Genomic DNA, 26,549 nt, shown 5'->3' with positions numbered 1-26,549 from the left:
CGTTGTGATTTGGCTGCCGATGAGTCTTAGGATTCTGGCTCATTTTCCTCATGTAATTATGACGTCTGGGAGCAGCCTTGGAGCACAAATCCTGTCTGCATGTCAGCCCACAGAGCCCCTTGAAACACGCTGAGCTCTACCTTTGAGCTGTATAACCCATCTCTTCCTACTTATGAACAAATAATTGGTGTATCCTGTGAGTTGAAAGCAAAAAGGAGTGTCCTTGAAGGGAACGTGTCACTGTCCCCCATTTTGACAGTCACCCATAGCGTAATAGCACAGCAACTCGGGGGATGAACGGCATGGCTACGATCGGGGTCTCTGTGACAAGTCATTTCCCGTCCTGGACTGTTTTCTTGAGAAAACTGAACCTTGGGATTCTGTGACATAAATGTTACTCATGGCCAGGTTCGTCCTATGGAATCTCAGAGCAAATTACTGTTTTTAAGGGGTATATGTGGGCTCTTGAATTTTGACTAGTGGTCAACATTCATTTTGTTTCATGTCCAATAGCATATTTTATTTTTATCAGGCATTTAGTAAAGAAAAAATTGTGAGGGAAGGTGACCTATAAAATTCACATTCATAAATGATATGTGGATACAAATACTTTTCTTTTTGCAAGGTTTTGTTTGGATTGAATGTGTGCTCCACATAGATTTCCCCATTTCTCCTTGAAAGCTAGAATCCTCCTGAATGATAACACTTTTCAGAAGCATCGAAAAGTAGGAGTCCCTTGGGAACTCTTATGGTCATAAACTGAATAAAAATGAAACATGAAATCTGAGAGTGCAACTTGGTTTTCAAACTAACTTCACTTTTTATAATTTTGATGAGAGTGAGTAACTTTTTTGTATGCCTGCTCTTGACCAGGCATTACAATCCCGTAAAGTATAATTAGTTCATTTTACGGAAGAGGAAATGACAACTCAGAAAGGTTCAGTGACTTGCCCAAGGTTGCACAGCTCATGGAGCTGTCAGAATTCAAACCTGTGCCGGCTTGACTAGACCATGCTGCACTCTAGTACTAAAAGAACACATTTGCCTCAGGTTTTTCTAGCCCCTTTAAGAGACTTTCATTGTCCACAGAAGATTGTCCTGATAAGCATATAAAACATAAAAGCACAGTAGAACTTGAGGCTGAACGGAATCAGCATCTATGCGAGGACAAAAAGTCCAGAAAAGAAAGCCTGCTTCCTGGCAGGTACCATGTTTTTAAAGAGCCCAGCAACTGCTCATGCAAATTTATTGTTAAACTGACTCATAACAGCTGCAGACTGGAATTATCAGTTCCCAGCTCAATTGTCTTTTTATTATTTGTGACTTGCGCTTGTTAATGTGGAGTTGTCATAGGTAGGAACAGTTTTGCTAAGTGTTAATCGTATACCTTTAACTGGTTGTTGTGCTGAATGCTGGGGTTTTGGTTATTTTACCAGAAAACAATGCTGAGGAAGTTTAGAGTAAATGTTGGAAAAGTAACAAGTTAAAGCGTTGGCATTCTCCAGAATTTCTAAACAGGAAGGGCTCAGGGCTGGCAGTCTGGAAGGGGTATTTGCTAAGCAAATACAATTTTTTTTTCCCTATTACTTTGCTTGCATGTTTTTGTAATGTTTTCTAAAGATGTTTTAAAATTTATACTTTATAAGGTGAGACAATGTCCTGGCAGAGAGCAAGAGCCTAACTGGCAGAGACTAATCCCAGCTCTGCCACTTGGCTGCTGTGTGACCTTGAACAAGTTACTTAACCTTTCAATGCCTCAGCTTCCTCTCCTGGAAAATGGAGATGATAATGTGCCTACTTCCTGGAGTTATTGTGAGGCATAAATTAATACGTATAAAGTGCTTACAACTGTGCCTGACACTGAGTAGACTTAAGACGCTCAATAAATGTTTGCCATTGTTATTAATTAACTGGAATTTAATTAATTTAATTGGAGAGGCTGATGGACAAATGGTGGGGAGGAGGACACCAAAGTCTCCCCCACGCCGGCCTTTTGCAAATTCTGCCAAGATAAGTAATTCTGTTCATCTCAGTGATCTGAGGTTCATGGTTTTTATTCTCATGGTACTCCAACTTTATATCTCTACAGTGTGGTATAGTGGGAAGATCACTGAACTGTTTCATTTTTAAACATGTCATCATGCTAGCTCTACTTGGAAAAAGTGTTAGATGCAGCCTCTGCTGAAAATATACATGCAGTGGGGGAGAGCTGCAGCCCCAGAAGCCAGCAGGAGCTCTGTACGTGAGACATCCGTGTCCCAGGTACTGTGGAGAAGGGGCCTGGTGCTCAGGCATTGACTGATGCCGACCCTGATCCGTGGAGAAGCTAATGCCCTCTTCCCACCCCAGAACCAGAGGGAACCATGTAGTTGTCATTCTGTGGTGAAAGAAAATGTACCCGCTTCTCGGAGAAATACTTTTCCCAATTGTTCTGGCCCTGAATTCCAACAAATCGGCCCCGTAGGTCTCATGGGAGAGGTACTGGGGATAACTTCCTTAGTAGCTTCAGAGGTTGTTCCTGGGGAATGTTTGGAGAGATTGTTCTTGTGGCTGTTTCTTATGGAAACCCTTGAAATAATTAGAAGGATGCTGTTTAATTCTTATCCAGTGACTGCATTTCTACAGGAAATAATAGATTCTGAGTGCATTGTTCTCTTGATCCAATTTGATGAGGGGTCAGCGTGGATGTCCTAGGGAAGAAGAGGTGGTAGTGTCAGGAATCTGCTATCTGGACTTTTAGGTACAGAATTAGGGGATGTTACAGCTGAAAAAGGCCATTGTGATCATGCAGCCCAACTTCTGCTTTTCACAGATGAGGAAACTGAGGCTCAGATTTGCCTGAATTCATAGAACTCATTGGTGGTGTCTCCGGAACTCCTGATTCGAGGTCCAACTACATTCTTGTCATAAAATGTGTACTTTAGAACAGCTCCGTGCAGTAGCACTTTCTGTTGCCATGGAAATGGTCAGCCTGTCCAGTAGGGTAGCCACAGGTGGCTCTTGAGCACTTGAAATGTGACTAGTTAACTAAGAAATTGTACTTTTTGCTTTACTTAATTTTAATTAATTAAAATTAAAATTTATATAGCCACATGTGACTCGTGGTTACCATTTTAGACAGCCCAGCTTTAGTGACATTAAGGAGAAAAGGCCTGACCTTACCTCCTACCACATTCTCAACAGGTGAGAGGCTCTGGCTCAGGTACAGCTGGCCTGTGCCAAACCAGGAGAATCACCCTGGGCCCATCATCCCCACTTTCTGAATGAAACGTGGCTCCTCTATAAACCGAGGGTATTGGACGAGATCTCTCTCCAAGGCCTCACCATGACTACAGTCCTGGTTCTCCACTGAGCAGCGATGCGATCTTTAGCAGGGCCTTTAGTCTGCCTGTGCCTCAGTTTTCTCATCTGTCACCTGAAGTTGACACCTGTTCTGCCCCTCCCCCTCCCTACTCCCCTGCCCCGTTGATATTGGGAGAGGCTCAGATTTTCAAATTAGAAAATCAGTGAAAAGAAATCCCCGTGCGAGCTTTTTTTTTTTTCCCCCAAATAGTCTTTGGTATCTGGAAATATTTTTGATTTTGATACAAGTCATGGGTGGGTTTTCTCTTCTCTAAGATGCTGCAGTTGGTGAACTTAGTGTATCGAGGTAGTCCTCGTCATCAGAGTAGAGACAATAATAGCACAGCCCATATGAAATATGAGCTGGAAGACGTGGTACTGATGACAGATAACTGATTTGATCAGTGGATGCTAGTTTTTCATGATAATCTTGCTTAATCAGGCATTCCTTATCTATCACTCCACAGTCTGTTGTTTCACCGAAACCAAACGGATCCCCACTCCGGAGAACTGTGGCTTTCCTGCTGGCTTTTGTTTCTTTTGCTCCTTGTCTCACATCAGCCTACATAATCCCGTGTGGAATACATGGTACTGTGTGTTCTTCAATAAACAAATAAAACCGCCTCAGGGCTGTCTTTTTGGTTATAGCCTCTACTTCAGCGGCTCTTAAACATTATTCTCCACCAGTGTGCCCACAGCTCACTCGTGGGCCTTGATTCTCTTCAGAAGTGTGCCACCAAGTTTTGATCAAGACACGACATGTACTTTTGCTACCACAGATAAAGTGGGTCTTCTGACCTGGTGTGAGTGGGGTACAACTTGCTCTGGGTTGCAGGCAATGTAACCTCAAGCTGGGGCCAAAGAAGATAGCTGTGTTGGCACTTGTGAGAACGTTGCCCCAAGCGTATAAGATAGCCAAGTCAGGCTAGCAGTGTGGAAAACAGTCCTTCCCTATCTGGGATGTCACTTGCCTTTCTTGTACACTGATTGTCCCGAACCTGTGGTCAAAGGTGGGGGTGGTGGAGGAAGGATTTATTTCAAGGGGTTTGCAAATCCAGATGTAAAGCAGGCATGGCCCTCAGACTGAATGTCTCACATATTGGATGTCTGTTGTTCAAAAACATTTTTGTGATAAAGACACTATGAAGTCATATTAAGTGTCTCAGCTGGACAAAGTTAATGTGGATGGAGCATTTTCTCACACAATGGGTTCCAAAATGACAACTACTATTGCTGAATGCCCGGGAAGTTGTTTATTTTTTGTTTCTGATGGCAAGAATTTGTCTTCATACTAGAAAAGGTTGGCAATTATTTCACTAAAGCACAGTGTCTGGTTGCCTTTTCTAAGTCTGGGCTTTAGGGAAAGGGCGGGAGACATAATATTAACTGATTCTCATTCAGGATTGCTGGAGAAAGTAGTGCTGTCCTGTTGATTGATTCCACCAGGAATTCATGCAGTCTGCCTTCAGCTGCTGGCCCCCGGTGGGGACAGGATTTCTTCACCCCTGCTCTCTCCCGAAGCCCTGCCCCCATCACCTGCCCACAGCCCTGAACCGGCTTTCTCAGCTTCCTTCCTGTCTCTCCCCCTGCTCTGTTGCTTGCCAAGGTCAGCCCTTCTTCCTGGAATCTATCATGTCCTGTTGCCTGGATTCCTTCTCCATCAGTTGTCTCCTCTCCCAGTTACATTTTCGCTTCTCCACTGTCTCATTCAAATAACATTTTCTTTCTTTCTTTTTTTTTTTTTTGGGTATATTCGCCGTGTGGCAGAAACTTCTTTTCCTCTTCCAACAGATGTGCTCAGGCCTGCCAGCTCTGCTCACAGTTAACAATAATTGCATTCCTACTATGTGTCTGACATGAGCTAAGCACGGAACTGGCCTCATTTACCACCCATCACTTGTGGCTCCTTGGATAAACGACCTACATTCTCTAACATCTGTAAAAAGGGAGCATAACTTCCTAAGGTGGTTGTGAGGATAAAAGTACAAATACAGATAAAGCACTGGATGCAGGGCCTGACGTGTAGTAAGTGCTCAAGGTGGTTATGGCTCAGGAACCTCCAGGAGGGGAAGGGGAACAGTCCTTACCACTGCTCTCTCCCCTCCCTCGCCTTCTGCTTTCAGCCCTTACAGGGTGCCCTTACCTCACCCCTTTTATGAATCACTTTCTAGATCAGTGCTTCTCAACTTCTTGTTTTTCATTATCATCTCATGAGGAGAAAAATTAGCATAATTTTAATTGAGTTCATTTTAAATAAGTTAATTAATTAGCTTGAATTTAAGTGAATTTAAATTTCTCTCTAATGAGGTCAATTAAATATTAAGGAATAAGATTTTTATTGGGTAGGATTGAGCTTTAGAGGCCCATAAAGTATTATATCTAAGGGATTTTTTACTCTCCTTTCCCCAAAACCAATTTCTACCAATTGGTGGTGGGGGGGGCAGTCCCCTCCCACTGAGAAAGCATGTGTTAGATCCCTAACCGTCTCCTATTTGTGAAATCTACTAGCTTCTTCTGGACCTGGCTAGCATCCTTGGTCTCTCCTCACACCTCTGGCCAGCGGTATCCCATCCTCTGCCTCCTGCTGCTCTTGTGGCCCGTTCTCTATCGTCTTTCCTGGCCCACTCAGCCACAAAACTGAGACTGAGCATCTGAGACGTCTCAAAAAAGAGAGACACCTCACTCTCCAACAGCAGGATACAGGCCAAAGGGTGGTGGGCAGGAGAAACAGGGTCCAGTGGGAAAGTAGGAAAGGAGCCGGGGAGAGGTGCGTGTGTGAAGGACACAGCACGCAAGGCTGGGAGAGGCAGCAGACAGGACGACCCTGGGGGCAATGAGGGAACCAGAGCTTCAGAATGACCATTTTGAATGCTGCTCTCTAATGATTGTTTTGTTTTGCCATAATCTTAGTATAGGACCTTAAAAACAGCAATTGCCACAAGTACCACTTTTCGAGAAACTATGCTTTTGGGAAGCAATGAAAGTCTTGCAGGCAGTGAGCACAGAGTATGTAGAAGTCTGGTACCATGGAAGCGTCAGATGTCAGGTTTGGCGGCGCAAGAGTGGCTGGCTAGAGACAGAGAAGGAGACAGCCTAAATGTGCCTTGCGGACAAGGGTTTGGAGCCAGTAAATAGTTTTAAGCAGATGCTTCCTTTTTGTCTCTCTAATCCCGCTTTCTCCCTTTTTCCCTTTGCTCTCATTTATAAATGCCGTATGTCCCAGAGACATTAATTGATCCATTGCTCTGTGCCCTTTCCTGACTGTCCACACCTTCTCCGCACAGGACCTCTAGGTCTTTGTTGGAAGTCTGACTCTGGCATCCACAGTACCAGCCTCCTGGGCACCTCTTATTTGGATGCCCTGTGGGCACCTGAATATCAATCCATTCTTCTGGTCACCCAAGCTTCAAACTTTAGAATCATCTGATTTTTTTTTTCTTTTTCTCTCCTTAAGAAACCTCAAGAAGGGCTTATAAGTTAGCCCTCTGGCACTGCCCAGGTCCACGCCGCATTCAACAAATATTTCCCTCTCCTCCCCATTTTTAGTTACCCCTTCTCCTTTCTTTCCCCTTCCCCTCCTTTTCCCCTCTTTTCCTTCCTTCCTCGCACTGTTCTTTCTTTTCTTTTTGTAGCTAATATTTATTGAACCAAGAACTGTGCTTTTGCTTTGTGTGCATATTTTCATTTAATACTCACAACAGCTCTGTGAAATTATACATTATTATTATTATCCCATTCTGCAGAAGAGGAAAGTAAGGATCAAACAGGAGGTGTAACTTACCCAAATTCACACAGCTAAGCGTCAGAATTAGGGGAAACCTGTGCGATATGTTTGACACCCCCACCCACCCACTCAAAGTCATGCTTTTCACTTCCACCACTAAAAGAATCCAAATTGGTCTCTCTTCCTCCTGTTCTTCTCCACTCAAGGCCTTTCCAGATCCTGCTGTGATCATGTAACTAACTCCCTTTCTAAAAATTTCTCAGTTTAAAAACCACTTATACTGACACCCAAGCCCCTCAGAGCATGGCCTTGGTTTCTGTCATTTTGAAGACACCAGCGCACGGTGGGAACAACATGGGATTGGTGCCAGAAGACCTGGGTTCAGTCCTGGGGCCACCACCTCCTACCTGTGTGATCTTGAGCAGGTAATTTCTCTGAGCCTCATTTGTTTATTTATTTAGTGAGTGCTTATTGTGTGCCTTCAATGTGCTGGTCACTGTGTGACAGTTTTGAATATTCATTAGTGAAGAAAACAGACATGGTTTCTGCCTTCAAAGAGCTCCCCAGGGACCTCAGTTTCCCTGGGGGATGAGGATAATCTGTGTCTCCCTGGGCTGTTGTGGGGAATCAGCAGCAATGGTGGGTGTGAACGTTCCTTGCTAGTATGCATAAGGCGCTGGTCACCTGAACTTACGTTTTCTCGTGCTGCTGCTGCTCCAGGAAAGTTCCCAACACATTTCTAGCTCTTCCCTTTAGCTTGTGCTCTTCCCAGCCTCGTCCACCTTAAACATCCTACGTGGTCTCGATGACTCAACTGAAAAGTTATCTTATCCAGAACCTCCCTGCTTACTATGAAGTTGTATTCATTCATTGAGGGATTCAAGAATAAGTATTAAACACTTTTTTGGAACAGTGTTTTTCAAAGTGTGGTCAGTCCACAGACCTTCAGGGTCTCAAGATCCTCTCAGGGAGTCCACAAAGTCAGCTTTAGTTTTATAACATTAAGATACTATTTGACGGTTTCATTGGACTGACATTTGTAATGATGCTCCAAAAGCAGTGGTGGCTAAAACTGGTGCCTAATCATTAATCAAGGCAGTGCTCCACCAGTGCCCACAGTTCCACACCCACACACGCTCCCAGGAGAAAAACAAAACAAAATGCCATTTTCACTTAGTGTCCTTGAAGCAGTAAAATTATTCACTTCATGAAGTCTTAACCCTGGAACACACATCTTTTTAATATTCAGTGTGACGGAATAGGGAGATTAAAGCTCTTCTGCTGATAATATAATGTGATGATTGTCTCGAGGAGAAATACAGTGATTTGAGTTGCAAGCTGAACTAGCCGCTTTTTTCTCCAAACACCATTTTGACTTGAAAGAATGTCTCAAAGACAAACTGATTATTCAGGCTTGATTATTTAGTGGACATGTTCTCAGGAAAAGAACAAAGCTAGCCCGTCACTTCAAGAAAAACAACTGCCAGTATTTGTTGCCAGTGATAAAATTCTAGCTTTCAAGCAAAAATTAGAATTTTGAAAAACTTGGGTCTGCCACCATAAGCTCGACAACTTCCCAACACTTAAAGACTTAACCTGATGAGAACAGTGATGATGTTAACGGGTGTGCTTTTTTGATATTGTGCAATAAAATATGTCAACATTTGAAAGACCTGCATAACTCAGGGAACCAATATTTCTCAATGACCAATGTGTGGTGTTACAAACCCTGCATGGGTAAAAGGTCTACTCAAATGCGAGATAGACTAATCAATTTTAATACTGTGTAGCAGAGCCTGAAAAGTTCACTGAAAGGGATTCAGCTAACCTTTCAGAAACCATCCCTTAATTTTGGGTGTAGGATCAAAGAAGACTATCTATAGTTATCTGAGAATGCTTTCTTTCCATTAATGTCTGTGTGAGGTCAGACTTTCTTCATATGCTACAACCAAAACAACATGTCACAGATTGGACTTAGAAGCAGAAATGAGAATCCAGCTGTCTTCTATGAAAGATTTGCAGAGATGTGACATTAAAGAATGTACAAAAATGTAAAATAATACAGTTCTTTTCTCACTAAGTTTTCTTTTGTTTTGAAAAACATAGTTGTTTTTCGTAAAATGTTTTTGTTAAGCTCTAATGGATTTATCATTGCTATATTTTTAATGTGTTAGTAAATCTTTTTAAAGTTTTTATTTTAATTTTTAATAGTGTGTGTGTGTGTGTGTGTGTGTGTATGTAACCAAATAAACAAAAGCCCTTTGTGATCCTCAAGTTTGAAGACTGTTGAGGGGTCCTGAGACTAAAACGTTTGAGAACTGCTATATTAGAACTGTGTGTAAACAATTCTAGTGCTGGCATACAGCATTGAAACCTTGAGTCCCTCCTCTAAAGAAGTTTATCTGTGAATATCATTGTGATTCTGGGTTCTCTGTGATGACCTAGTTAGGTACAAAGTTAGGACAAATAGGCATGGAAAGATTATAGAATAATATGCAATGCTCTGCCAAGCCTGGGGGTGCATTTTATTCTAAGTACATTAGAGGTATGAGGAAGAACAGTTCACTGGAGAGACGAATAAACATGTCTGCCATGCCTATAGCCCCTTCGGAAAAGGTCTAGTTTCTGCGGAGAAAAGCAGCCCGAACTCTTCCTTAAAAATGGGTGGCCGTATTCTTAAGTGTGTCTCTCCCCCTGCCCTTCTCCTTTAGCCTCAGTTGATTGGGTCAAGAAGAGCCCCTGACCCTAGTGCGGCCGTAGTCTGACAAGCAACTTGGTCTGCTGTGAGAACCTGTGGTTTAAAGGCACCATGTGCCCAAATCAGATTCTTTATAAGAATTTGTAAGTGAAAGATACCCAGGGCTAGGGAAGTTGGCAAGTGGCATTCTAATCTATGGCTGGGAAGACAATTGCAGAGAGCCCGTGAGGCAAGGTCTGAGTCAGCAGAAACTATGAGTAAGCAGAAGCAAAGGGGAAGATGCACGACAGGAGGACTAGAAGCAGAGAAGAAAAGGCATAGTCGTCGTCAGTGTGGGGGAGCCCAGACTCGTGCTGCTGACGGGAGACCAGAGAATCCAATCCCCAAAGCTGGCTCTGCTTCTCTCAGTACTTGAACTCCTTTTTGTGGTCTCGAGGAGGCCTGTCCCCATGGCCCTGATTGTCTTGTGTATCCTCACAATAGGCCTGTAATATTTGAAATCACTGAGGGAGTCTGTTTCTTTCCACAGGCAAGCTTAACATACAGGAAGGTAATTGGAAGTCATTCGGGAGGTTGAGGTGGGGCTGGGGGAATCCCTTTGGAGGAAATGGAGTTAGCAGGGCCTGACAGGACTTGAATGGACAGAGGACGTTCCAGGCTGAGACTACAACTTGGCTGAAAGGCATGTGTGAGGAAAGGAAGAGGGTAGGAGGTCACCACAGTAGAGTAAGGAAGAGATTGGTTAGCACAAGTCGGTTAGCCCCAGTGGTCTCATATGTTGTGGTATTAAAAACCAACAGAGAAGGACAGACTGAAGCAGAAGATAATAGGGACCTCCTGTAGGGTTTTTTTTTTTTTTTCCCTATAGTGTCTTGAACAAAAGACTGAAAATGAAGCTGGGGGAAGAATAGACTGGCTTGGTGAGGAGAGAGCCTTTGAGTCAGAGAAGCTGTTTTTGAGGCGATTGCGATAATCCCATAGTGCCAGTGGAGGCACTGGTGGCCTCAGCCCTGCTTACACTAGAACTTGAAGAGCTCGGCCTGCTCAGTCACCTGAGAAAGGTCTTGGCTCGGAGGGAGTGATTTTCTTGTTAAGTGCCCATGCTCCTGGGAGGAACACGCAGGGGCACTGCCCATGTTGACCGTAACTGGACTGTAATCCTTGTTTTTCATCTCCCACCTCGTTTTCTAGGTCAGAACTTCTTCAGGCAAAGTATGAAAAGTTTAACTGAGAATTATTAACTGATAATAAAAATCAATTGACGATTTTCCAAAAGTCAGAAATACCAAAGCAAGGGACCCTTTTCCCTAAGCCACATAACCTTAGTGGGGCTTCTTGAGATTTCACGTGTGGAGTTAAGTTTTATTTTTGTGTTATTCATACTTGAGTTTTTTCACAGTCGATTTAATTGATGGTTTTGTGCAGCTTGACTCAGCTGTGCTTATGAATCTAAGTGCTCAACAAGAAGCAGGACTGCCTTCTCTACGTGCTCGTCTTGCACTTGGTGACACATTTTAGGAGTGTGTTTCCACCTTCCAATGAAATGTAAAGGGGAGGCCCTGCCTTTCAGGGGCCTGTATGTTTGTGGCAGGGTAAGTGAGGCATGAATAGAAGAATAATTTTAAATCGTGTTCTGGTGATCATGCTGTTTTGTGTTTTATCAGTTAATTTTTAACTCATAAAAGTGTGATATTCCAGGTTAGAATGACCCAGGTATTGAAGTGGGGTGAGCTGAGGTAGGGAGCTAACTAATCCATTTCTGTTGATCTTAGCAAAATGTTTGCTATTAAGCAATGGGCTTTACTCTCCGCACCCCATCTAAAAGATGTTGATAATTATAATACCTCATTCTTAATGTGGACGTGAGAGTTAAATGAACTACAGGGTAACTCGGCTCATAAACATGTATTAGTGAGCATCTGCTATATGTCATATACCCTGTGTCTGGGGTTATAGCGGTAAAATATTCAATAAATGTACTATGGTTATTATTTTTTATTTGAGAGAAATGCACCCAACTTCAGAAATTCTTGAACAAGCCAGAGTTACCCAAGGGAAGGGTGTAGAAATGCAGGCCTCAAGCAAACAAACATCCTGAGTGTGCCAGACTCAGCAAGTAATGATTGTCCCTGCAAAGCGAAGACTGGGTTATCTGAATGTACAGTTTGGAAAGAGTTACGGATTGTGCTCTTCAAACACATGCCCACACACAGAGCTTTCGTTATCATGCGGCCCTCAGGCACTGAGAACAATGTATATGTTTAGCCTGGCAAATAAATGGATGTTTTCTTTTATCAGTAGGGCATTCATTTTCACCCTAGGCACCTAGCAGGCATGTTTTTCAAAATTGGTCACATGTTATATTGTGAACATGCATTTTGTAAGACTTTATAATATTGATCATAAGGGCTGTGGAGATAAAATAGTAGAAAGAAGAGCCAATTGTGAGTGATTTCATCAAATTCTGAATTTTTATTGGACACTTAAGGCAACAGCTATTCTTTTGAGTCCAGACTCACATTCTGACGCCAGGCAGTTTCCACATGCATATTTTTGTGTAGTTGGGGCCATTGCATACATCCTTTCTGTTGGTCTGCTTTTGCATCTAACCTTGGTTCGTGTTGACCTGAGTCCTCACACTCTACATCTTTCTTCTTGTGATGGCAATAAAATGACCCCCTGCACTGGTAAGTAGCCACCGGTTTAACTTTTCATTCAAATGCTGGACACTTGGGTTGTTTCCAGTGTTTCATAATGAGAAACATATTTGCTGTAAATACTGTGTACAGATTACTTAGTCAGCAACTTGTTATGCACCTTCTAGAATGGCACTCTCTGCCAAAGTCTTGGAAGTGATATCAGCTCATTAAACTAAGAGTCTTAAGCACTGGCATTCAGGGTTTCCTGAGACAGCATCTTACTCACTGGCTTATTTTTCTTCGTTTAATTAGCAGATAGGTAGGGAGGATCTATCATGTACTAGGAAGTAGAAGGCCCTGGTGAGCAGGGTCGAAAAAGTCCCCAACTAATGGTGCATACAAGCAGCCAATAGTTGCAAGATGAGAAGCAGAAGTCATCATGGTGACACTGCTCTCCTGTAAACGGTGTCAATCAGACTTGCAGTTGAATAGCGGACATTAGGTCTGGGTGCTGCAAATGTCTAGATAGAGTAGAATGTAACTACTTTAGATTAGCTATAGATGGTGGGGTGGGGGACAGGCAAAATGGTAGAATTTTAAAAAGCAATACAGTTTTTGTTATCTCTCAGTTAAGCTAACGAAGTGATGGCTAAGTTTGAAACTGCATGGTATAGTGAAAAGCGCCAGGCCTATGAATTCGCATAGTCCTGGATTTGACTCTCAACTCTGCTTCTTGTAGGCTTGTGGTTTAGGGAAAAACATTTAAACCTTCTGAACCTCAGTCCTTATCTCTAAAATGGAAATAATATTATCTGTCCTTTGGGTTGTTTATATATCCCCCAATGACTAGTGCAGTGTCTGGCACTGGGTAGGCTCAGCAGTTGGTTTTTGACAGGAAAAAAAGAAAGGATGGATGAATGGATGGAGACATCACTCTGGATTGAGAAGACTGAGGGCCTCTGCTCAATAATATACATAATATAAGTAATATATTGTATATAGGTCATATATATTATATACACATGAATACATAATATAAATAATTGAAGCAAGTTATATTTGCCCTATTAGCTTGAGATTTGCTAAGCAAATGCTCTCACTTCTAAGTTAGTGGGAACCAAATTAAAAAGCCGTAAACCTCTCTTTTGCCATCTCACGTGTATCAAGGCTGTAAGTAACAGAAAAGAAAACATGACTCAGCGTGGCCCTAACAACTAGGGGGATATTTTCCACACCTTCAGAAAGTCTGAAGGAGGCACCTGCATCTGCTGTTTGCTACTGATCTATGTTCTTTTCATTCCTTGATCCGCCCTCTTTGCTGTGTTGAGTTTTTAAAATTTTCTCACTGTCACCAAATGGCTGTCACAGGTCTATGACTGCTTTCAAAGTTGAGAACGAAGGAGGCGCCTGTCATGGTGGCTTCTATCTTTCATGAGGAAGCAAACTCCTTTCCCAGAATCCTCACAAAACGTCCCCTCCGGGCTCACTGGGTTAACAGGGCACATGGCTACCCTTAGAGCTGGGCTCCCACCTTTCCTGAGCTCACAACTTTTCCACCTGCACACCCTGGGTTTCTGTTAGCAGTGAAATGTTGAGGGCTCTGAGGAAGGTGGACCATCAGAATGCCCTAGTGTCAGCCACGTTTTCACCTAAGTAATCGGGTTAAAAAAAAAAGGCAGAAGTTCAAGTTTAGTGGATATGATTTACTTGTAAGATTTTGTTATCTGTGTCAGGAGATTCAGGATCTGCAAGCCCCCAGTTGGGGGGTTAAGATTCTGTTGGTTTTAAGCTGGGTAGAAAAGTTTTTGTGACCCAGAGGTCTGACAATTAAGTTCGTGAACTCCTCCTAGAAAATGTGCTACATGCCTCACTGCTGAATATCACTACGGTCACCTTCGAAGCACTCCCCTTGGGAAGCTATGCACTGATGCCAGCGCCTAGTTCACCCTTCAAAGCAATTTTGGAATTCTTTTTCTGGAATGGCCATCAGAGCTGTCGTCCTATTACCCTTGATGTCCTGAATGTCATCAAAATGTCTTCCTTTCAATATTTCCTTTATCTTTGGGTAAAGAAAGAAGTCATTGGGGGCCAGATCAGGTAAGTAGGGAGGGTGTTCCAATACAGTGATTTGTTTACTGGCTAAAAACTCCCTCACAGACAGTGCTGTGAGAGCTGGTATATTGTCATGATGCAAGAGCCATGAATTGTTGGTGAAAAGTTCAGGTCGTCTAACTTTTTCATGCAGCCTTTTCAGCACTTCCAAATAGTAAACTTGGTTAACTGTTTGTCCAGTTGGTACAAATTCATAGTGAATAATCCTTCTGATATCAAAAAAGGTTATCAACATCATTGCAAAAAGTTCACGACCTTAATTAGCAGACCTGACCTCATATATATCTCTTTGTTAAGTGTGTGAGGGTTTTATTTTTCTTTCTTCCTTTTCAAGTGGCAAAAGAAAAGAGGAGTAAGAGAGTTTAAAATAGTCAGATATTTTTCCTGAAGTTAATGGTGGGCCTCTGAAATGCTGTAACCCTGAAGTCCTGTGGCAAAACTGGCCAAAGGGCTGTTACCAAAATTCTTCCCCAGCCAAGCTAAGTGAAGAGAAGAAAATGTAAAACCATTTTTGAGGGACGCTGGGAGTGGGGGGCTGAAAGGAGCGTTGGCAATGAAGCTTTACTGAAGAGTGTAAGAATTTGAGGGTCGGTCAAAATGTCCCTAGTGTCTGGCTTATGCTGCCTCTTCCCATGTTCAGGGTTCAGAGAACAGAGAAAGAAAGGAAGCTGCTTCTACAACCTGAGAAAGATGCAAAGACTACAGTGGAGTTAAGTCCTGAGTTAAACTGCACACCCACACACATTCTAGGAATCCAGATATGTAGGTAAAAGAAAAAAGTCAAAGTGTTTCTGTGGGAGCTTTTGACTTGGATGGCAAAATGCTTAATAATCAGTGTCTAACATTTTCCTCTCTTGGAGAAGTCACCCAACAACTTACATTCCTAAATAATAATTCAATAAATAGGATTCTCTGTAACAAACATTAAAACTTTTAAGGTTTAAAGAAATACTCACACATGTAAATATAAGTTCACTGAGACTTCCATATGATTTGTGGCATTTTATTTATTGAAGAGGTAAAAGGTCAGAACTGATACTGGTTAGTGTTTTCTATTTATGTTATTTCTAATGTTAGTATTTGATCATATCCTTGAACTGCGCTATTTCTCAAGTGACTGGAGATTGATAATATATTTTTATATAAGAATTCCACAGTCTCCCATATAAAAACTCCAGAAAGATAATGCTTTAGGAGAAAAGATACTTTGCATAAACAAATGCCAGTTGACTGAACTCTCTGAAGTTGAGATTTGCTAAGAGGCCAAGTAAAGGCGAGAAAGGTAGAATTCACAGAATGAGATACTGGTCCCTGTGGGGTAGCATTCACTGCCATGCTGGGAAAATGCCAGAGGACTGGGAGAATGGCTGTCCCCTCGGAGTAACACTGACCACTTGGTGCATCATGATAAATGGGGCTCATTCATGAAGGAAAACACTGCTCTTCTTAAAAGCACCCATATTAAAGAAGCAACCAGAAAACCCAAATGTATTGGAGATGCCTGGCAGGAGGGATCTGTGCTTCCTTCTTCCTTCTGTCTCTTCCGAAGGGTTTTCTTAATATTCCACAGTATTTTCTGTGGCTGCTGAGCCAAACTCCCTGGAAGCATACAATAAAAATAGTGTAGCAAACCACTTGGCATTGAAATCAGAGCCTGCCGTATTCAGAATTAACTGAAAGAAACACTGACACTGCCATAAATAAGGCAGACAGTCTCTTTATTGAATCTCTGAGCTTTTTTCTTTTTTTTCTTTAAAGGCAGTAAAGCTTTAAGGCTTTATTTAGTGTGAGGCAAAAGATTGCAAAACATGTCAGATGCTTAGTAAAAACTCAGGTATAGCCATGAATTTGTATACACTGAACTCAGCCATCACATTGGTCCTCAACCACATCATTGATCCTCAAGAGGATGGAGCACCCTCGCCCACTCCTCAGTGGGGTGTTTCATAGAGGGCAGACCTATCTATCTAAAGGGGAGGCGTGTGTCATCTAAAAACCATGTATTATCTTATGATTCACTTGGGAAGAGGGGAAATATTTATTTCATAATACAAACATCCGAAAATCAAGTTCAAAATACTTCTGGCTAGTTGAGAATATGCATTCGTTCAGTAACAACAACAAAAAAAAATTTTATTGAATGCCTCGTCTGTGTCAGGCGTCGCCTCAGGCACTGGGGGTACAGCAGTGAACAAACAACATCCTTTTCTTGCGGAGTTTACATTCCAGTACAGGAGAGGGCTAATTATTCAATAGGACAGAAAATAGAGCATTAAGTACTATGAAGCAAAAAAGAGCAGGTCCAGGAAGAAAGAGTAGGGTCTCTCTGAGGAGATAACTTGTCACAGAGACCTGAAAGATGTGAGGATGAGAAGTGCACAGGCCTAGGGTGTCTATGAAAAGTTCAAGTAGAAGGAAGAATCAATGCCATGGCCCTGAGGCAGAGGATTGCTTGGCATATTTGAGGAGAAGGGGTGGTCAGTGTGGTTGGATAGAGTTCGTGTGTGCAGTGCATGCTGGGAAGCCATTGGAGAGGTTTGAATAGGGGAATAAAGTGATCTGATGACGCTCCTGCTGTGGGGAGACTAGGCATTGAGATGCCCATAGTTTGGACCACTGGGGTGGGGGTGGGGTGGTTTGGAGGGACAGTGGAAGAGATGCTGAGATGTGATTGGATTTGGGAGATGTATTTTGCAGGTAGGGCTGGCAGGATTTACTGATGGATTGACTGGATACAGAGTAGGTGAGGATGGAGACAAAGGTGAATGAGGATTTGGGCTTCAACCAGGGCCTGAAGGATGGTGTCTCACTTTCAGCATTGGGAGTCTCAGGGGGGCAACTGTGTGGGGAGGTTATTAATTTGGTGGTGGCTGTGGTTAAGTTTGAGACGCCTAACAAGGCAGATGTTAGGGCAGATGTTAAGAAATCAGTGAGATAAATAACTCTGTAGTTCAGAGAAAAGGCTGGGAATGGAGATGTAGATTTGAAATTTATTAGATTGGAAGAGGAGAGAATCCAGCAAAGTCAGCTGAGAATGCTATCATAGTTTCCCAAAACATCAAAGGAAGGGCACATCAGAATCTAGTTGGGGGATGGAAGGATTTTATGCTTATCAAAGATGAGTGTGAGTGTTAAAAGATTAAGAAAACCTATCCTATATCATCAGTATCTGCAAACTTTCATAGAATTCAAGGAGACTTGTTCACAGGAATTAAAGCTAGCTTTGCCAATAGGAGATAGATAGGAACTATTGACGTAAGAAATGTCCAAATCTGTAGAGAATTTTTGTATGTTTATTTGAGCTAAAGTGACAGTTTTGCAGCTTCTTTTATGCATTTTAAATTAAGGAGGGGAGATTACCTGGAGGTGGGGGAAAACAAAGTGGGGATTGGATTACAGGCTAGTTAACAAGATTATGTGCTCTCTTGAGGGTGATTATGGCTTATTTCAAAGGTGTGTTAACCTAGATGCACAGAAACAATGGACAGGGCTGGCTTAAAACCCTTCACTAAAGAAGTTACAGGCCTGTGGAGTGGCTATACCCACCTGACCTGCCCAGTTAGGAATTTATGATCAGATCCCCCTGTGTGGTTACTTTCCACAGAACCCCCGTTTTTCAACCACAGAACCTAATTTCTGAATTAGCCGGTCCATTACTCTTCCACTAGGCCACTGTGAGCATTTCAGATGTAGATAACTATATGTAAACATATATATCCAGAGCTCTCCCCCCACCCATTTATTGGAAAACCAGGATATATTACATAAAGAGCTCATTCTTATGGACAGGAAAACAAATACACAGAAGTATAAAGAATGGGATGTATAGTCAAAGGACCTTATAATCAAGTTGTCCATGCAGATATGTAAACAATGAGAAACAGGAGGCCCCAAGGAGAGGGGTTGAGCATGGAAACGGCTCACTCCTAGGTCAGAATACTGTCAACTGCCCTAGGCTGCCTTTAAAACCCTCCCAGTGGTATGATGAACCCCGCCCCCTCCCGTGGCTCTGGGTGGTGGTTTTTATTTTTTTCTGGTGCAGTGAAGATATCACTTCCCCAAGGGAGGGTCAGCCAGTTGTGTAGTTCAGAAAATATGTAAAATGGGAAGGTCCATAAAAAATGTCTGGAGGGTTGGCCTAGTTGGAGGTTGGAGCTCCGTGCTTCTAACTCCGAAGGCTGCCAGTTGGATTCCCACATGGACCTGTGGGATCTCAACCACACGGTTGCTAGTTCGATTCCTCGACTTCCGCAAGGGATGGTAGGCTCCGCCCCCTGCAACTAAGGTTGAACATGGCACCTTGAGCTGGGTTGCTGCAGAGCTCCCAAATGGCTCAGTTGGTTGGAATGTGGGCTCCCAACCATAAGGTTGCCGGTTCGATTCCTTGACTCCCATAAGGGATGGTGGGCTGTGCCCCCTGCAACTAATAATGGCAAACTTGGGGTAAGTCCTGGAAGTACACACTGTTCCCCAGTAAAGTCCTGTTCCCCTTCCCCAATAGGAAAAAAAAGTGTCAGGAAAACTAATGTTATAGTAGAGGCAGCAAAGGCGGCTTTGCCCAGGAAGCAAGTGGGAGGTGAAAGAACAGGTAGGTTGTACCAAAAGGGTTGGTTTTCATAGGAACGATCTTCTTCCTAGTGAATTTATGTGGCTTTGAGTGGATTATGATTATGTTGAACACAACTGGATTTGTTTGTTTTTACAAGCTATTGATCTCTTGATGATACGGGAAAAGAGGAACAATTTCTTAGAATCTCTGTAACTTATCTACTCCTTTGATTGGTTTTCAGTGACAAAAAGATTCTCAACTGCCCATCCATGTTTTGGTAGTTACAATGTAAGACTGAATCATTCAGTGGTGTCAAAGCCCCCAAACCAGGTTGGGATATTTCATGGCACACACATTCCACAAGTCTGTGAACACGTGGGGCTTGGAGGGAGCCGCTCACAGCCTCGCCTGAGGAGCTTCTCATTTCTCTCCATCGGAGTCCAAGGCCAGGAGAAGAATGCTCGTCCACGCCAAAGGCCTGGCAGCATGAAAACAAAACCTCCCATGTCTTGTTTTTCTGACCCACGCTCAGGGCAGTGCCCTTTGCTGCATCCTGCCCTTATTATGCTGCCTGACTCTGTGCGGCGGACATAACCGGAATATTTCTGTGATGACTCTCTCAGTGTCTAACAGAAAGCGTGTCATCGAAAGGAGTCATACAACTAGAAAGCTAAGCCTCGTGGGCAAAATGATTATTTTCAACATACAGTAAAATCTCAGTTACCCACAATCCTCCCCTAAAATTGAAATTTTTAGAAGGAAACATAGTTCAAATATAGATTACCAGTGATAAATGCTGCCAAATTTTACTTTTTTTTTTTTTTAACTTTCCTGAGGCTAGTAAAAATGAACCTTACTCAATAGTGTTTTTTTCCTTGAATAGCTCTATTCAAGGTCGGCTTGAATAGCATGGTCGGCTTTTGAAAATATTTTTGCATTGAAAACGAACCAGAAATGTGTTGGAGATCATTGTTTGTTGCCAGAGTCTAAGGCACGTATCTTTGTCCACTGCTAGGTCAGGAGTTCTCACAAGGCGTACTGAGCCTGGCTAACATTAGCTGAGCTTCCTGGGGGGTTGAGGGAGGGAGATGCCTTTAAAACGGGATTTCATGGTGGGCCCATGGATCTTATCAGTTTGAAGTCCTGCATCCTTCTCAGGCACGGTTGTACTCATGACCCGTTTGCAAGGAAAGGAGTGCTCTTGAAGAGCTATGCTCCCTTTTGTCAGACAAGAACTGTGTGCGGCAGCTGCCTGAGTCAACAGCACTGTAGCCACAGCTCAAGTATTGCCATTATCTCAGTCACAGTCCGCAGTCATTTTCTTTGCTGTAGTTATACAAGGCCCAGTTTTTTACTTTCATTCTGTGCAGATTTGTCAGCCGCTCTCTGCCTGTCAAATATAGCCATAAAGCAATATCCTATTGTGGCTGTATTTATTGGAAACTGTTGTGTTGTTTTCCTTTGCCTTCTAAACTTGCTTAACTGTCTGTTGGACAGTAAGAATGTAAGCAATTGCAATGGGTGGAACACTGTAAGATCCTTAGTTAAATATGAAAATATGTTTACTACTCTGTGTGGGGAAGTAGACTAATTTTTTAAGGAACATTTTCAATAGTAAAAGTTGAAAGATATTTGATTAATTTTCAGTTTACAACAACAAAAATTAGATTCAGTCTTTTGACTAATTACTGCTTTCTGTAAGCGTTAAGTAAGTGATGCTTTACCTTCAGCACGACAGCTAGTGATCACAAGGCCCTAAGCTAGGCTTGTGCTTTGCAAATATTATTCCGTGTGAATTATTGTAAATGATATAGGATCCCCAGATAAGCCCCCCAAGATATCCCAGAGGATCCCATAGCTCAAAGGGTCCAGGTTAGCTCCCAGGGGATTAGACCACATTTAACTTTGCACCAGTTTCAGTATAAAAACCTGGGGCATAAACCCTACTGTCCACTTCGTGCACCTCACAAACTCTGAGTAGGTGACCAACCACCTTGTTTTGCATGGCACTGAGGGGTTTCCTAAGATTTAGAACTTTCAGTGCTAAACATGGAAAGTCCCAGCCATACCAACATAAGTTGGTTTCCCTAGTCAGATAGGATCAATGAACAGAGAGGAATATCAATAAATATTTTTTTTTCTAAAACCAGCAATATATCTGTAAAATGGGCCTAGTTCTGTCTTCCTCATGGGCTTGTGATAAGGCCTGCTCGCCATTCCTGTCTGGGTTTGGGTAGCTGGCTATTGGTTTTTCTGTGGAGTTGGGGACCAGCATCATCTCTGATGGAACAGTCTGTCTCCTTGTCCTCTAGAAGCCTGTCACCTAAAAGGGTCTTGGTTGTTCCCCCTGGATGAGTCAGAGCTAGTTCTTTCTGAAGTGAGGCTGCTAGAGTTCCTGGGCTGTTTCCATTGGCCCCATGTTCTCACTAATTACCCGCTTTGGGTTTGCCTGCTTTTGCCCTTAGGTAGTAAGGCTTCTCTCTCATTAGAAACTCCTTTACTACATACAGTGCATGAAGCTGTTTGCAGCCCCTAGTGAGCATAGGTACTCTTGCTTCCTCTCGGGCATTTGCACAAACTGTTCCCTCTGCCTTGCTCAGGGCTCCCTCCTTTCAGCTTCATGCTGACACTGGTCATTCTTCACCCTTTAGCTCCAATACTGCTTCCTCCTGGAAGCCTTCCATTATCATCCCAGGCTGGTATAGGCACCTCTCCTGTGTGCTCTCAGAGCTCCTTTCATTTACTGCGGTTAGATTATGTGCCATTGAAGCTATAATTGCCTGATCAGTTGTCCGCATGGCTTACTGTAGGCTCCTTGAGGGACTGTATTTTATTCTCTGCTGTATGCCCAGCACCATCCCGTTGCCAGGGATATGGTAGGTACAGAGAGGCTTATAAGGAGCAAGATAGTGGAAGAGCCACCAGGCAATAGACCACTTTCATGTACAGTTTGCTTTAGCCGTGCTGTGGCCCTGTCATTTACTGTCCTTCTTGCTTTCCTGCGGAGACATAAACTCCTCTAGGTCTTGCTCAAAAGAGCCACATGCTCTCCATCCAGGGACCACCGTCCAGTATAGTTAGGTCTGAATTTGCACTATGAGGCCCTGCGCATGTTAGGAAAATACACACGCAGCAACCAACCCAAACTGCCAAGGGTTACATAAATACCAATAGGACCTGAGAATGTGATGTAGGGTAAGGAAATACGATTTTATGTTTATTTGTGTATACACAGAACAAAAATATTTCTACTTTGACAGGTTTCAGTAAAATGTGAAATCCTCCCCTCGTTTCTGAAGATCTGATGACTCGCAGGCTATACTGTATTAAATTGTGCATTTTGGATGCTTCATTTCATAATTTGATTCAGATTATTTTTCTTTCTCCTTAGTAAACATTAATCGTTTCCTGTGAATTTTCCTGATGTTAGGAAACAGATGTTCCATATTTTTATCTGAGATTTTCCCAAATGCTGAACCAGGACTTTTGTGCTTACGTGGTGTGTGTGTGTGTGTGTGTGTGTGTGTGTGTGTGTGTGTGTGTGTGTGTGTGTATCTTTCTGTGTGTCTGTGTACACAGTGAATTTTTAAGGAATGAGTTATGTCAGAATTTGCAAATGAAAGCATAACAGATATATCTACAGAATTATAGAGATTTGTTCAAGGCTGGAAACATTTCTGGACATTCTGTTTAATGTGGTTTAGTATTGTTTAACTAATGTGGACTTCTGGCCTAAAAGTGTATTAGAACTGTCTCATGATAGTATGCTTGTGAAAATAAGGAGGACTGTAGCAAAAAGCACACATTAATGCAACCTATACTTTAATCCTCTGATCTTTAACCAAACTGTAATTTTTGTTAAACCGTTGTCTCTGAACTATATAAAATTCTTCCCCTAATGCTCCGTGAAGCACCGACTGAGTGCTGCCTCTTTGCAGCGCAGGGCCTAAGGTCGTTGGGAGATACAAACTCAAATAAGATATGGACGCTTGGTTCCTTACCATCTAGTAGAAAAGGTGAAACATATTCTGAAGCACTTGTAATACCAGGTCGAAAGTGGTAAAAGTTGTAGAAATTCTAGGAGAGGAGGGGTTTCATTGAGCCGAAGAGTGAAGGAATATGGGGAAGGAAGTGGCATTCACACGAGGTTTGTTTTTTTTTAAAAAAAGGCAACACTTAATTTAGGTCTAAGTTATTTAAGTTATTTTAACTGCATAAAAACTGCTTAAGGATGGTCACTTATGTAAACCATTGTTTTGGTGGATTTCCTCAAATACTACTGACATTTCTTGATTGCCTCCAGTGCTGCAGGCACAGTTGTTTTGATGCTCTGTATAAAGGCTTTCTAATAGGAAATGATGAGGAGCTGGTGCTTTCGATAAGAATGCATTTTGCACAAAATCCATCTCTTCGTTTTACCTCACAAACTTCCTTTCATGAGAGGTCCTTTGGTTCAGGAAAAGGCCTGAGTCCAGACGTGGCCAATATCCAGGATCTGGTGGCTTTGTCTAAGTCACCTGGCCTGTCTGAGTCTCAGTTTTCGCTGCCACACAGTGGGAATTCTCAGACTCCCCAACTCACTCACAGGGTTGCTGTGAAAATCAAAGTGCATTGTAAATAGACGTTAAAAAAACCAAAATCCAAACATTTGCCAAGAAGCAATATCCTAGCTCATGAGGTTCATACAAAATACGGCTGTTGCTTATTGTTTAGTAAAATGCTGTGTAAATGAAAAGATTATCTTAAAATTATAAAATATCTGAAACATTTTTATAGCAAATACATATATATTAACTCTTGATTATCATGCATTGTGAGGAACTCATTCAAACTCCAAAGAAAACCATCAAGATCCTACCACAAAAATAAGCGAAGAATGTAAACTTAAACTGCTTTTCAAGGTGACAAACCATTAATGAACAAAGGAAAAAAAGTGTTCCCCCTCATTAATTTCCTTAGAAACACAAATTCAAACAGCATTAGGAATACCATTTTATGGATAAAATGTCAAGGTTTCAGAAATTCTCCACTGTTTTGTTAGTGGTATTATTGTATGTTAATAAAAGACCCTTTAGAAGCAAAAAAAAACTAATTCTACTGTAGGAATTTAGGGAATCTCGGGAACTAAGTTAAAGGAATGAAAAAAAGCTAAAGCATGAAGATATCCAATGCAATCTTATTTATAATAATAAAAAATGGCAATAACAAATATTCAGCGTTTGGGGAGTGATTTTGTAAGTTATGACTTTTCAACATGAAAGACTATGATTAGGCCCCTTAGACAATCATCATGAATATGTGTAGAAACACATAAAAAATATTTAAGATTTAAAGTAAAATGAAAGAAGAAAATAATTGCCGTCGTTTATAGACTCTTTCCTAGTGGCACTGTGCCAACATTCTCCCGTTTTATCCTTACAGCCGCTATGTGCAAAAGGTATTTTACACTTTAGAAATTGAGGCTTGGAGGTAAATTGTCCAAGAGTTTGCAGCTCATTAGTAGTTGAGGAGCCAACATTCAAACCTAGATCTGTCCAACTCCAATGCCTTCATTAATTTTACTACTAGTATAAATTACAGCCATAGACATATAAAAACATGTGCATCTATGGAGGGTAACAGGCAAAAGTAGAGAGAAGCCCTAGAACAGTGGGGATATGGGTCAATTTCAAAGAAGCTTGCTATCCTTCTAAAATTGTCATTGAAAAACAAACAAAACAAAACAGAAACTGCCTTTACTCTTTCAATAGGAAAAAAAAAAGATATATATATATATATATATATATATATATATATATATATATATGTTGTATGTAACATTTCAATGAATTGTTTTCTGTTTTCATATAGTCTCTTAACAGTGTGACAAAATAGGAATACATGTATATTTATAATTTCTCACTAGCTTTGGCATAATCAGGATACTTTCTCCCCTCACCCCCAAATTATTTACAAATTAGGACCTATATCACCCGCTACTCAATTGCAAACAAAATTTAAGTCTCTAGAAGCTCTCTGGGGATTAAGGACAGTGACCAGGTAGAAGGAAGAGTTTCTCCCTCGGAACAGCCCAGACCAGCTCTTCCAGACAGGAGCCAGTCTCAAGGCAGAGATAACAGGGTGGCACTATTGATTAAAGTAGGCCAATTCACCCACTCAGGGTGTGCCCTGCCCTGCGACAGAAGCCCTTGCACAATGGGGGAAAATGTCACCATTTTGGTTCCTACTGCCTTTTACCTTTGGGGCTCAAGACTTGCTTCGTAATTCTTGGGCACATATAGTATTTATAAATTCAATATCCCTGACAACATCTAATAACAGACAAGATTCTGGGATGGACTCAAGGCACAGGGTATATTTTTTTCAACTTAGCCTCACCTTTGTGGAAAATGTACCCTTTATGCCTACACTAGGGTCTTTTATATGTTTCAAGGGCCCTTTTATATCCATTTTGCCATCTGAGATAACATCATGTCAGAATTTGCAAGTGAAAACATAATAGACCTGACTAGAGAACAGTGGAGATATCTCAAGAGCTGGAAACATTGTCCAACGTACTTCTCAATCTAGTTCATTCAGGGTCGCTCCCTGTTTGGTAGATGGGGAAACTGAAGCACATACAAGTTAAGTGATTTACTGGAAGTCCCTGGTAGTGGAGACAGCTGACAACCAGGCCTGTAAATCTAGTGTTCACGCCACTCTCCTATCGTGCCACTGTTATGTTGTTTTTTCTAGAGAATTAAAATGAGACTAGAAACAAATATGTTCAGAAAGATCAGAATCCAATCGCCATTTAAAGCTAAAGCTCTCCCGGGGCTATCTAGTTGTCCCCTTATGCACCGTTTCACTTTCTACCATATTAGTTACTGGTGGCTAACTGCAGTCCAAAAAAATTAAATGGGAAATTCCAGAAATAAACAGTTCATAAGTTTTTAATTGTGCACTGTCCTGAGTCGTGTGATGAAATCTTGTGCCATCCCATCCTAGCCCACTTGGAACGTAAATCATCTTTGTCCAGCATATGCACGCTATACATACTCCCGCCTGTTAGTTAGTACTTAGTAGCCATGTCAGTTATTAGATCAACTATTGGACTATCACACTGCTCCACGTAACTCTCATTTTACTTACTGTCTCTTTCACCTCACTTCATCTCATCATGTGGACATTTTATCACCTCACATCGTTACAAGAAGAAGTGTGGGTACAGTACAATAAGATATTTTAAGAGAGACCACATTTGCATAATTTATTACAGTACAATTGTTCTATTTATTATAAGTTTTTGTTGTTGATCTCTTACTGTGCCTCAATTTATAAATTAAGCTTCATCATAGGTATGTATGTATGTATAGGAAAAAACAGTATGTATAGGGTTCAGTACTGTGCACGGTTTCTGGCATCCACTGGGGGTCTTGGAACTTCTCCTCTGCATATAAAGGGGAGATCCTGCAATTGTACATTTTATAATTGCAATAAACTTGA

General features: G+C 41.9%; 1 protein-coding gene across 4 annotated transcripts in view; it reads left to right on the top strand.

Moving 5' to 3' along the window:
• GNG12 (G protein subunit gamma 12) overlaps positions 1 to 26,549 on the top strand; it is a 108,460-nt gene that overhangs the window by 15,129 nt on the left and 66,782 nt on the right. Inside the window, exon 1 of one of the 4 annotated variants that reach the window (XM_033115062.1) lies at positions 7,420 to 7,491. The exons of the other annotated variants lie outside the window; for them this stretch is intronic. The gene's annotated coding sequence lies outside the window, so the exon portion shown is untranslated. Of the gene's footprint in view, positions 1 to 7,419; positions 7,492 to 26,549 lie in introns of those variants that run through there. 4 annotated transcript variants of the gene reach the window in all.

The sequence above is a fragment of the Rhinolophus ferrumequinum genome, chromosome 9, assembly GCF_004115265.2.
Source record: "Rhinolophus ferrumequinum isolate MPI-CBG mRhiFer1 chromosome 9, mRhiFer1_v1.p, whole genome shotgun sequence".
NCBI classification, from domain to species: Eukaryota; Metazoa; Chordata; class Mammalia; order Chiroptera; family Rhinolophidae; genus Rhinolophus; species Rhinolophus ferrumequinum.
This window is presented reverse-complemented; position numbering and strand designations above follow the sequence as displayed.